The sequence below is a fragment of the Balaenoptera acutorostrata genome, chromosome 17 (genome assembly GCF_949987535.1).
Source record: "Balaenoptera acutorostrata chromosome 17, mBalAcu1.1, whole genome shotgun sequence".
NCBI lineage: Eukaryota > Metazoa > Chordata > Mammalia > Artiodactyla > Balaenopteridae > Balaenoptera > Balaenoptera acutorostrata.
This window is the reverse complement of record NC_080080.1, coordinates 31,331,067-31,343,311: the sequence shown is the minus strand read 5'-3', so window position 1 is coordinate 31,343,311 and position 12,245 is coordinate 31,331,067.

The window sequence follows — 12,245 nt, the reverse complement described above, 5'->3', positions numbered from 1 at the left end:
ATAGTTATATATTTCCTTATTCTTTTTCTTCCTCTACATTTTTTTTCTCTGATGGATTAAAAAGACAGACACTGAGGTGACTAGGAAAGCTAGATGAGATTATGCTGTACTGGACAAACTAGCTTGTTTAGGAAAGACTTAGGTTCCTTTCATTAAAGAAGGCACATTTAGAGAAGAAAGAAATGCTCATAAAATTGACAACTCAAGAGGATGAAATGAGAGAGCAAGCCAACTGTGTTGTGGTATCACTTTACTTTTTTAACAAGGGGGTGTTCTTGAGAAACCTTGAAAAGGACAGACTTTTATTGAAATAATTCAGAACTGTAATTTATGAGATTTATACTCACTAGAACATAATAGAACTAAATTCTGTTGTGAATTTAGTTCACATCTCTCTTCCTCTACCTGAAAGAACATTTAACACATCTGTCTACCTGACATTTCAAAATTCTGATTTGCCTTGTGAGAAAAACAAAATCTCTCTGACATACCCACTGAGTAAACTGTAGGAAGGAAGAAATCTGTCTGTTTCCATTTGGGGGAAAAGACTGAGGATACTGATTAAGGACATGTGGTGGGGGGAAAAGCCCAGATAAAGGAGGGAGAAGTAAAAAGATGTAGAAAAGATTTAAAGATGTGCGAAAGAGATAACAATATAACCAAGACCACCAATTTGTACTTAAGTTATGCATTGGCGCTCTCTGGCTGATTATTTATCCGTATGGGTGGCGTATCTTCCCAACTGGGCTGAGTTCCTTTCAACTCCAGCACCTAGCTAAAAGTTTTTCTCTGCACTAACGGCCAAAAATCTTTGGCTGTCTACTCATCAGAAAGAACAAAATGGAGATTTTTTTTTTTTTTTTAAATGTCCAAAGACAAGATCTCTTCCTATCTTTTGTGAAAACCTTAACTGAAAAGAGAATTATCCCACAAGGGAAAAAGAAGAGAGGTTAAGTGCTTTGAGGGAGTTGAGGGAAAGAGCAGAGAGAGGACGAGCTCCCTCTAGCCCAAGGAGCAGAAGAGAACCATAAATTTTATGAAGAGCAGGACCTCAAGAAAATGGCAAAGTTTCTTACATGCTAGGTGGCAGGATAGTGAGAGCTCTTTGGCCTTCAAGGACCCAGATCTTCCTGGACACTAGCTAGTTGAGCAGTAACCAGTGTAGATCAATGAAAAGTAGGACCTTCAGATGCTGTGTTGTACATACAACATTCAGGGCTGTTGCAGAATTCTGTTGTAGGGAGAGTTCAAGGTGTATCTAACGCTACAATTCCCATTAGCCCTGCAGGGTGGGAGATTTGGTTGGATTAAGTTGACTCAAAGGAAACATTTCCTGCACAGATGCATTTTTGGAATAAAAATCATAGCTGCTACATATTTCAAGTGCTTTGAGTCTTTCACGGAATCAAAAAGGAAATATAATTTTATAGTAAAGTTTTTCTTTCTTATTGTTTTTAAAAAATACAGAAAATTATAATGGCATAAATGAGACATAACTTCATAATCCAGAGATCACCACTTCAGAATTTTAGGTTCAGGTTTATTTTTCTTTCATTCTTTCCGTTATCTATCTAAAAGACCAAAATTTTCTAAATGCTCTTTCATAGAAAATGGAACATTTATATAATTGTAATCACTGTCATCTATTTCTACTACATGTTGTATCTTCCTGGTAAAAAACACATTTAAAATTAACTTTGTAACCATATGTAGAACAACTACCTAGAGTTAGCTCTATATATCTAAATAGTTTAGTTTTCTAGGAAGCAGCACAGCATGGTGGTTTTTAAAAATATGCATTGCTCTTAGGTCACATAGCTTAGGCTTTGAATTCTACAATAAGTATCTTGTGACTTTAGGATATTTATTTAACATATCTGAGACATAAAAATAACTACCTCCTAAGGTAACTGTAAGGATTAGATAAAACAATCTCTTCTGTTAACCACTAAACTAGACTGGAAACTCATAAATTTTCAGTGACTAATAGGTGTTATTAATATTATTCCAGGAGAAACTATTGCACTATAGCCTCTGTTGAAGAGTTAGTTCTAGTCAGCAATATTTGGTCCTAGATTACCCTCAAACATCATCTACAGCTCATTAAGTCAAGTATGGATTCTGTACCTAATTGCAGCTAATCCATAAGCTGATATGAATTGATAAAAACAAATGATCCAACAATGGCTAGCTGAACCCATCATATTGTCTTTTTAGGGTATTTGACATAGGTGATCTTGTAGACAGAAATAGACTTTTAGGCCATGGATGGAAAGGATGTCTTTTAGGCTAAACAAAAATGATGTCAGGTGGAAAATTGGACCTACAGGAAATGAATGGTAAGTAAGTAGCTGTAAAAATGGTGGCCTTTTTTTCCCTCATTTTTCCTCAAACAAACAATTAGCTGTTTTGTTTAAAGCAAAACAATAATAGTGTAGGTACTATTTTGCACTCCCACAAGCAATGTGTGAGAGTTCCTGTTGCTCCATATCCTTGCCAGCTTTTGCTGTTGATAGTGTTCCAAATTTTGGGCTTTCCTGTAGATATGTATTGGAGTCTCACCACTGTTTTAATTTTCATTTCCCTGATGACATATGATGTGGGTCATCCTTTCATATGCTTATTTGCCATTTGTATATCTTCTCTGAGGAAGTGTTTGTTAAGGTCTTTGGCCCATTTTCTTTTTTATTTTTTTTTTTGAAATTTCATGTAATGTCTGAAACATTTATATTAACATATTTCCATACATATTTCCATACAAATACAAATATAAGATTTTTAGAAATTTCATGTAATGTCTGAAACATTTATATTAACATATTTCCATACATATTTCCATACAAATACAAATATAAGATTTTTAGAAATTTCATGTAATGTCTGAAACATTTATATTAACATATTTCCATACAAATACAAATATAAGATTTTTAGAAATTTCATGTAATGTCTGAAACATTTATATTAACATATTTCCATACAAATAACCCAATGAAAGTTTAGTATTAGTTGTTTTGTTTGTTTTTTTATACTGCAGGTTCTTATTAGGCATCAGTTTTATACACATCAGTGTATACATGTCAATACCAATCGCCCAATTCAGCACACCACCATCCCCACCTCATCGCAGTTTTCCCCCCTTGGTGTCCATATGTCCATTCTCTACATCTGTGTCTCAACTTCTGCCCTGCAAACTGGCTCATCTGTACCATTTTTCTAGGTTCCACATACATGCATTAATATACGATATTTGTTTTTCTCTTTCTGACTTACTTCACTCTGTATGACAGTCTCTAGATCCATCCACTTCTCAACAAATGACTCAATTTCGTTCCTTTTTATGGCTGAGTAATATTCCATTGTATATATGTACCACTTCTTCTTTATCCATTCGTCTGTTGATGGGCATTTAGGTTGCTTCCATGACCTGGCTATTGTAAATAGTGCTGCAATGAACATTCGGGTGCACGTGTCTTTTTGAATTACGGTTTTCTCTGGGTATATGCCCAGTAGTGGGATTGCTGGGTCATATGGTAATTCTATTTTTAGTGTTTTAAGGAACCTCCATATTGTTCTCCATAGTGGCTGTATCAATTTACATTCCCACCAACAGTGCAAGAGGGTTCCCTTTTCTCCACACCCTCTCCAGCATTTGTTGTTTGTAGATTTTCTGATGATGCCCATTCTAACAGGAGTGAGGTGATACCTCATTGTAGTTTTGATTTGCATTTCTCTAATAATTAGTGATGTTGAGCATCTTTTCATGTGCTTTGTGGCCGTCTGTATGTCTTCTTTGGAGAAATTCTATTTAGGTCTTCTGCCCATTTTTGGATTGGGGTGTTTGTTTCTTTGATATTGAGCTGAATGAGCTGTTTATATATTTTGGAGATTAATCCTTTGTCCGTTGATTCATTTGCAAATATTTTCTCCCATTCTGAGGTTTGTCTTTTCGTCTTGTTTATGGTTTCCTTTGCTGTGAAAAAGCTTTGAAGTTTCATTAGGTCCCACTTGTTTATTTTTGTTTTTATTTCCATTACTCTAGGAGGTCGATCGAAAAAGATCTTGCTGTGATTTATGTCAAAGAGTGTTCTTCCTATGTTTTCCTCTAAGAGTTTTATAGTGGCCAGTCTTATATTTAGGTCTCTAATCCATTTTGAGTTTATTTTTGTGTATGGTGTTAGGGAGTATTCTAATTTCATTCTTTTACATGTGGCTGTCCAGTTTTCCCAGCAGCACTTATTGAAGAGACTGTCTTTTCTCCATTGTATATCTTTGCCTCCTTTGTCATAGATTAGTTGACCATAGGTGCGTGGGTTAATCTCTGGGCTTTCTATCTTGTTCCATTGATCTATGTTTCTGTTTTTGTGCCAGTACCATATTGTCTTGATTACTGTAGCTTTGTAGTATAGTCTGAAGTCAGGGAGTCTGATTCCTCCAGCTCCATTTTTTTCCCTCAAGACTGCTTTGGCGATTCGGGGTCTTTTGTGTCTCCATACAAATTTTAAGATGATTTGTTCTAGCTCCGTAAAAAATGCCATTGGTAATTTGATAGGGATTGCATTGAATCTGTAGATTGCTTTGGGTAGTATACTCATTTTCACAATGTTGATTCTTCCAATCCAAGAACATGGTATATCTCTCCATCTGTTGGTATCATCTTTAATTTCTTTCATCAGTGTCTTATAGTTTTCTGCATACAGGTCTTTTGTCTCCCTAGGTAGGTTTATTACTAGGTATTTTATTCTTTTTGTTTCAATGGTAAATGGGAGTGTTTCCATAATTTCTCTTTCAGATTTTTCATCATTAGTGTATAGGAATGCAAGAGATTTCTGTGCATTAATTTTGTAACCTGCAACTTTACCATATTCATTAATTAGCTCTAGCAGTTTTCTGGTGGCAGTTTTAGGATTCTCTATGTATAGTATCATGTCATCCGCAAACAGTGACAGTTTTACTTCTTCTTTTCCAATTTGTATTCCTTTTATTTCTTTTTCTTCTCTGATTGCCGTGGCTAGGACTTCCAGAACTATGTTGAATAATAGTGGTGAGAGTGGACATCCTTGTCTCGTTCCTGATCTTAGAGGAAATGCTTTCAGTTTTTCACCATTGAGAATGATGTTTGCTGTGGGTTTGTCATATATGGCCTTTATTATGTGGAGGTAGGTTCCCTCTATGCCCACTTTCTGGAGAGTTTTTATCATTAATGGGTGTTGAATTTTGTCAAAAGCTTTTTCTGCATCTATTGAGATGATCATATGGTTTTTATTCTTCAATTTGTTAATATGGTGTATCACATTGATTGATTTGCGTATATTGAAGAATCCTTGCATCCCTGGGATAAATCCCACTTGATCATGGTGTATGATCCTTTTAATGTGTTGTTGGATTCTGTTTGCTAGTATTTTGTTGAGGATTTTTGCATCTATATTCATCAGTGATATTGGTCTGTAATTTTCTTTTTTTGTAGTGTCTTTGTCTGGTTTTGGTATCAGGGTGATGGTGGCCTCATAGAATGAGTTTGGGAGAGTTCCTTCCTCTGCAATTTTTTGGAAGAGTTTGAGAAGGATGGGTGTTAGCTCTTCTCTAAATGTTTGATAGAATTCACCTGTGAAGCCATCTGGTCCTGGACTTTTGTTTGTTGGAAGATTTTTAATCACAGTTTCAATTTCATTACGTGTGATTGGTCTGTTCATATTTTCTATTTCTTCCTGGTTCAGTCTTGGAAGGTTATACCTTTCTAAGAATTTGTCCATTTCTTCCAGGTTGTCCATTTTATTGGCATAAAGTTGCTTGTAGTAGTCTCTTAGGATGTTTTGTATTTCTGCGGTGTCTGTTGTAACTTCTCCTTTTTCATTTCTGATTTTATTGATTTGAGTCCTCTCCCTCTTTTTCTTGATGAGTCTGGCTAATGGCTTATCAATTTTGTTTATCTTCTCAAAGAACCAACTTTTAGTTTTATTGATCTTTGCTATTGTTTTCTTTGTTTCTATTTCATTTATTTCTGCTCTGATCTTTATGATTTCTTTCCTTCTGCTAACTTTGGGTTTTGTTTGTTCTTCTTTCTCTAGTTTCTTTAGGTGTAATGTTAGATTGTTTACTTGAGATTTTTCTTGTTTCTTGAGGTAGGCTTGTATAGCTATAAACTTCCCTCTTAGAACCGCTTTTGCTGCATCCCATAGGTTTTGGGTCGTCGTGTTTTCATTGTCATTTGTCTCTAGGTATTTTTTTATTTCCTGTTTGATTTCTTCAGTGATCTCTTGGTTATTTAGTAACGTATTGTTTAGCCTCCATGTGTTTGTCTTTTTTACGTTTTTTTCCCTGTAATTCATTTCTAATCTCATAGCGTTGTGGTCAGAAAAGATGCTTGATATGATTTCAATTTTCTTAAATTTACTGAGGCTTGATTTGTGACCCAAGATGTGATCTATCCTGGAGAATGTTCCGTGTGCACTTGAGAAGAACGTGTAATCTGCCGTTTTTGGATGGAATGTCCTATATATATCAATTAAATCTATCTGGTCTATTGTGTCATTTAAAGCTTCTGTTTCCTTATTTATTTTCATTTTGGATGATCTGTCCATTGGTGTAAGTGAGGTGTTAAAGTCCCCCACTATTATTGTGTTACTGTCGATTTCCTCTTTTATAGCTGTTAGCAGTTGCCTTATGTATTGAGGTGCTCCTATGTTGGGTGCATATATATTTATAATTGTTATATCTTCTTCTTGGATTGATCCCTTGATCATTATGTAGTGTCCTTCCTTGTCTCTTGTAACATTCTTTATTTTAAAGTCTATTTTATCTGATATGAGTATAGCTACTCCAGCTTTCTTTTGATTTCCATTTGCATGGAATATCTTTTTCCATCCCCTCACTTTCATTCTGTATGTGTCCCTAGGTCTGAAGTGGGTCTCTTGTAGACAGCATATATATGGGTCTTGTTTTTGTATCCATTCAGCCAGTCTATGTCTTTTGGTTGGGGCATTTAATCCATTCACGTTTAAGGTAATTATCGATATGTATGTTCCTATGACCATTTTCTTAATTGTCTTGGGTTTGTTTTTGTAGGTCCTTTTCTTCTCTTGTGTTTCCCACTTAGAGAAGTTCCTTTAGCATTTGTTGTAGAGCTGGTTTGGTGGTGCTGAATTCTCTTAGCTTTTGCTTGTCTGTAAAGCTTTTGATTTCTCCATCAAATCTAAATGAGATCCTTGCTGGGTAGAGTAATCTTGGTTGTAGGTTCTTCCCTTTCATCACTTTAAGTATTTCATGCCACTCCCTTCCGGCTTGCAGAGTTTCTGCTGAGAAATCAGCTGTTAACCTTATGGGAGTTCCCTTGTATGTTATTTGTCGTTTTTCCCTTGCTGCTTTCAGTAATTTTTCTTTGTCTTTAATTTTTGCCACTTTGATTACTATGTGTCTCGGCGTGTTTCTCCTTGGGTTTATTCTGTATGGGACTCTCTGCGCTTCCTGGACTTGGGTGGCTATTTCCTTTCCCATGTTAGGGAAGTTTTCGACTATAATCTCTTCAAATATTTTCTCTGGTCCTTTCTCTCTCTCTTCTCCTTCTGGGACCCCTATAATGCGAATGTTGTTGCGTTTAATGTTGTCCCAGAGGTCTCTTAGGCTGTCTTCATTTCTTTTTATTCTTTTTTCTTTAGTCTGTTCCGCAGCAGTGAATTCCACCATTCTGTCTTCCAGGTCACTTATCCGTTCTTCTGCCTCAGTTATTCTGCTATTGATTCCTTCTAGTGTAGTTTTCATTTCAGTTATTGTATTGGTCATCTCTGTTTGTTTGTTCTTTAATTCTTCTAGGTCTTTGTTAATCATTTCTTGCATCTTCTCAATCTTTGCCTCCATTCTTATTCCGAGGTCCTGGATCATCTTCACTATCATTATTCTGAATTCTTTTTCTGGAAGGTTGCCTATCTCCACTTCATTTAGTTGTTTTTCTGGGGTTTTTTCTTGTTCCTTCATCTGGTACATAGCCCTCTGCCTTTTCATCTTCTCTGTCTTTCTGTAACTGTGGTTTTTGGTCCACAGGCTGCAGGATTGTAGTTTTTCTTCTGGCCCATTTTCTAATTTGGTTATTTGGGGGTTTTTTTGTCATGCTGTTACATTTTAAGAGATCTTTGTATAATTTGGGTAATAGTTCTTTAACTGACGTGTATTTTGCAAATATATTCTCCCGGCCTGTGGCTTGTCTTTTCATTCTTTTGGCATTGTCTTTCACAGAGCAGAAGTTTTTAATTTTAATAAAGTCCAGCTTATCAGTTATTTCTTTTATGGATCATGCCTTTGGTGTTGTATCTAAAAAGGCATCACCATACCCAAGGTCATCTAGGTTTTCTCCTATGTTATCTTCCAGTAGTTTTATAGTTTTATATTTTACGTTTAGTTATCTGATCCAGTTGAGTCACTTTTTGTCAACGGCAAAGATTGTTTTAAAAAGATTTTAAAAATGGGGAAAAAAACCTGGCAATGTTAATCAAATAAAAGAAAGCACAAAGTAATAACATTGGAATGAAAGAGTGAATATTGTAACAAATTTTACAGGTATTAAACTTATAAAAAGGGATTATGAATATGTTTAAGCTGATACATTCAATAATTTGAAGAAATAAAAAAATTCCTTGAAAAATATAACTTACCAAAACTCAAGAAGAGCTAGAATATCTGTATAGCTTTATACCTATTAATTGACTTTAATTGATAATAAAAAAAGCTTTCCACAAGGAAAAATCTAGATCCAGATCATTTCAGATGACATCAATCTTACACATATTCTCTCAGAAAATAGATAAGGAGAGAACAATTTCCAACTCATTTTTTGAGGCTATCCTAATTCTGATACCCTGACAAAGACATTACAGTATAGGCAAATTATAGACAAATATCCCTGGATCCACAAAAATCTTCAACAAAATACAAGCAAATTGGTTCTAGTAACATAAAAAAAAAATGCATTTTTAGCAAGTGCAGTTCATCCCAGGAATAAAAGCTTGATCCAGATTTCAAAAGATTGATCAATGTATTTCACAATTCATAATAATGTTTTTTTTAACATCTTTATTGGAGTATAATTGCTTTACAATGGTGTGTTAGTTTCTGCTTTATAACAAAGTGAATCAGTTATACATATACATATGTTCCCATATCTCTTCCCTCTTGCATCTCCCTCCCTCCCACCCTCCCTATCCCACCCCTCTAGGTGGTCACAAAGCACAGAGCTGATCTCCCTGTGCTATGCCGTTGCTTCCCACTAGCTATCTATTTTACGTTTGGTAGTGTATATATGTCCATGCCACTCTCTCACTTTGTCACAGCTTACCCTTCCCCCTCCCCATATCCTCAAGTCCATTCTCTGGTAGGTCTGTGTCTTTATTCCCATCTTGCCACTAAGTTCTTCATGACCTTTTTTTTTTCCCCCTTAGATTCCATATATATGTGTTAGCATACTGTATTTGTTTTTCTCTTTCTGACTTACTTCACTTTGTATGACAGACTCTAACTCCATCCACCTCACTACAAATAACTCCATTTTGTTTCTTTTTATGGGTGAGTAATACTCCAATGTATATATGTGCCACATCTTCTTTATCCATTCATCTGATGATGGACACTTAGGTTGCTTCCATGTCCTGGCTATTGTCAATAGAGCTGCAATGAACATTTTGGTACATGACTCTTTTTGAATTATGGTTTTCTCAGGGTATATGCCCAGTAGTGGGATTGTTGGGTCGTATGGTAGTTCTGTTTTTAGTTTTTTAAGGAACCTCCATACTGTTCTCCATAGTGACTGTATCAATTTGCATTCCCACCAACAGTGCAAGAGTGTTCCCTTTTCTCCACACCCTCTCCAGCATTTAACAATTCATAATAAAATTTTAATACTGACAAAATATCGTACTACATGATATGTTTGATGCTATACCTAAGGGTATACTTTATTTGATTGAGAAGAGGCAAGCATGTCTTCTGTTCATCACTGTAATTCAATTTCTAGCCACAGCATTAAGGAAAGAAAAAAAAAGACATGCATTGGAAAGAAAGACGTAAAACTGTCTATTTGCAGATGACAGGATATTCTACATATAAAATCGTTAGTAATCTATTAAAAGGCTACTAAGAACTATAAGTTAGTTTATAGGATACAAGATTAATATACAAAAGAAACTACATCTCTATATACTTGCTACAAACAATTGAAAATGAAATTAAAATAGCAATACTATTTACAACACATTAAAAATATAGGGCCTTAGAGTCTTGGGGCAGACAGTACATAAAAAGTACCAACCCTAAAAGAAAAAAAAAAATTTTTTAACAACCTCTGGAAGTGGAGGAAAGAACTTGATTATTTCTATAGCTACAACAGGGAATGCCTTCAAAAACCCTCTCACTGCACTCCTTCCTCTATTGTACAAGAGTTTGCACTACAGTCAAAATACAAGGCTTTCTCCTAGTGCTGAATGGGTCAAAATGATCCTGATCCTCAGAAGAATGTGTAAGTCCAGGATATGGGCCTTTTAACCTCATGGTCAATCCTCACCTCCACATTTGCTTCTCTGAATTAAAAATATCATCAAGATCAGTTCCTTCTCCCTCAAATCTGGGACAATGCTCTCTAGAGAGAGTGTCCTTGTTCATTCAATCCATATTTATTGGAGGCTACTTTGTGCCTAGGCACTGTGCAAGTGTTGGAGATATTATCTGAAACGATATACGCCTTCTCTCAATTTGGGTATCAGATGAGAAATTACTCAACGGCAACCATGAAGTATTAGAGAGGAATGAGTAGGATGTGATCAATTGAGAGTATTTAGGAAGAGCATCCAGTCCACCTCTGAGTGCTGGGGATGGGGTATCAGTGATTCCAGAAAGATGATGGGAGGTGGGTAGGTGAAGCAAATTCATCTGAACTGCACTAGCAAAATACGGCGTGTAAGTGACCCATTCCTGGTTTCCTGTGTAGATTTTTCTCTGTTGGCATAACGTATTTGTTATTGAGGAAGGAGTCTCTTCTCATTCCATCTTACCCTAGAAGCTTCAAATCAACACAATTTTAATTTTAATAGTAAAATGCAAAAATTTTCACCAACTATTATTTGGATAAGCCCAAAACATTACATATTTCCCTCCTTAATGACTTCTTTAAAGATCTGATATAAAATAGTGCCTTACTGATGTTTCATTTTTTCTTCTTTCTTTTGTTCTGTTGACCTCCTGTCTTATTAAATATGCATCATTTTGGTGTTTCATGAACTGTTTGCTCAATAGTAAGTGGTAAAACGAACAACAAATACACAAAAGAATATCATATTTGCCCTATGTGACCAGTATCTTCTTAGCATCTCTTAAAGTAAGTAATTATTCTGTCCTTTTTCATAAATGGAAATTCTTTCAAACACAAGTCACTGAGATTTAAGGACATTTATAATGTTTATTACCTATTCCAAACCATGCTTCCTCCTCCAAATGATTTCACAACAAATCTTGTTTTAGCACAATTCAAAACCTTTCTGAATTATAATGTCTACCAGTAAAAACTTCATCTCTAGCTGAAGAAGATAGCTGTTATAAAATTCTCACCATTCTTTACGAGAGGGTGTGCATTAAAGAACACACCTATCCATTGAACATTCATTTATTCTAGGTGCCAAGATTGTGCTGGGAATATGATGATCAACAAGGTAGACACAATCCTTGCTCTCTTGGAACGTACATTCTAGTCAAGAGGAGCAACATTAAATAAATAACTGGATAATAAGTACATATATCCATAAATACATACTTACATACATGGGATTTTTATCTGAATCTATCTCCCTATCTCCTGGATGTCTTATCAAGGCAACTAGTACACCTCCTATTTTCTGATCACCAGATCCCACTAGGAGAGTGTCATCAGTGTAGTTGTCCAGCATAAAACCTGGGGGATGATGACATAGTCAAGGGACCTCTGGATTATATGTTATGGTGCAGAACCAGAGAGTTGATCTTGCCCTGAGACAAGACAGTAAATTGTCCTGCTTTTCTATCAAATAAAGAAATCGAATACCTTCTGCAGTTTTGTGTTTATAGAGACAATGAAAAACACGTGTGGCCAATAAATAGATGCATACCAGGTGTCAGGGGCTGTCTTGAGTTGTTCCAGTAATGAGGTCACCTTTGAAAAATCAACTGCAGTTGGTGCAATCACCTAATTAAGCTTTTGAGAATCCTCTGTCTTTTTCCAGTATCCGTATAGC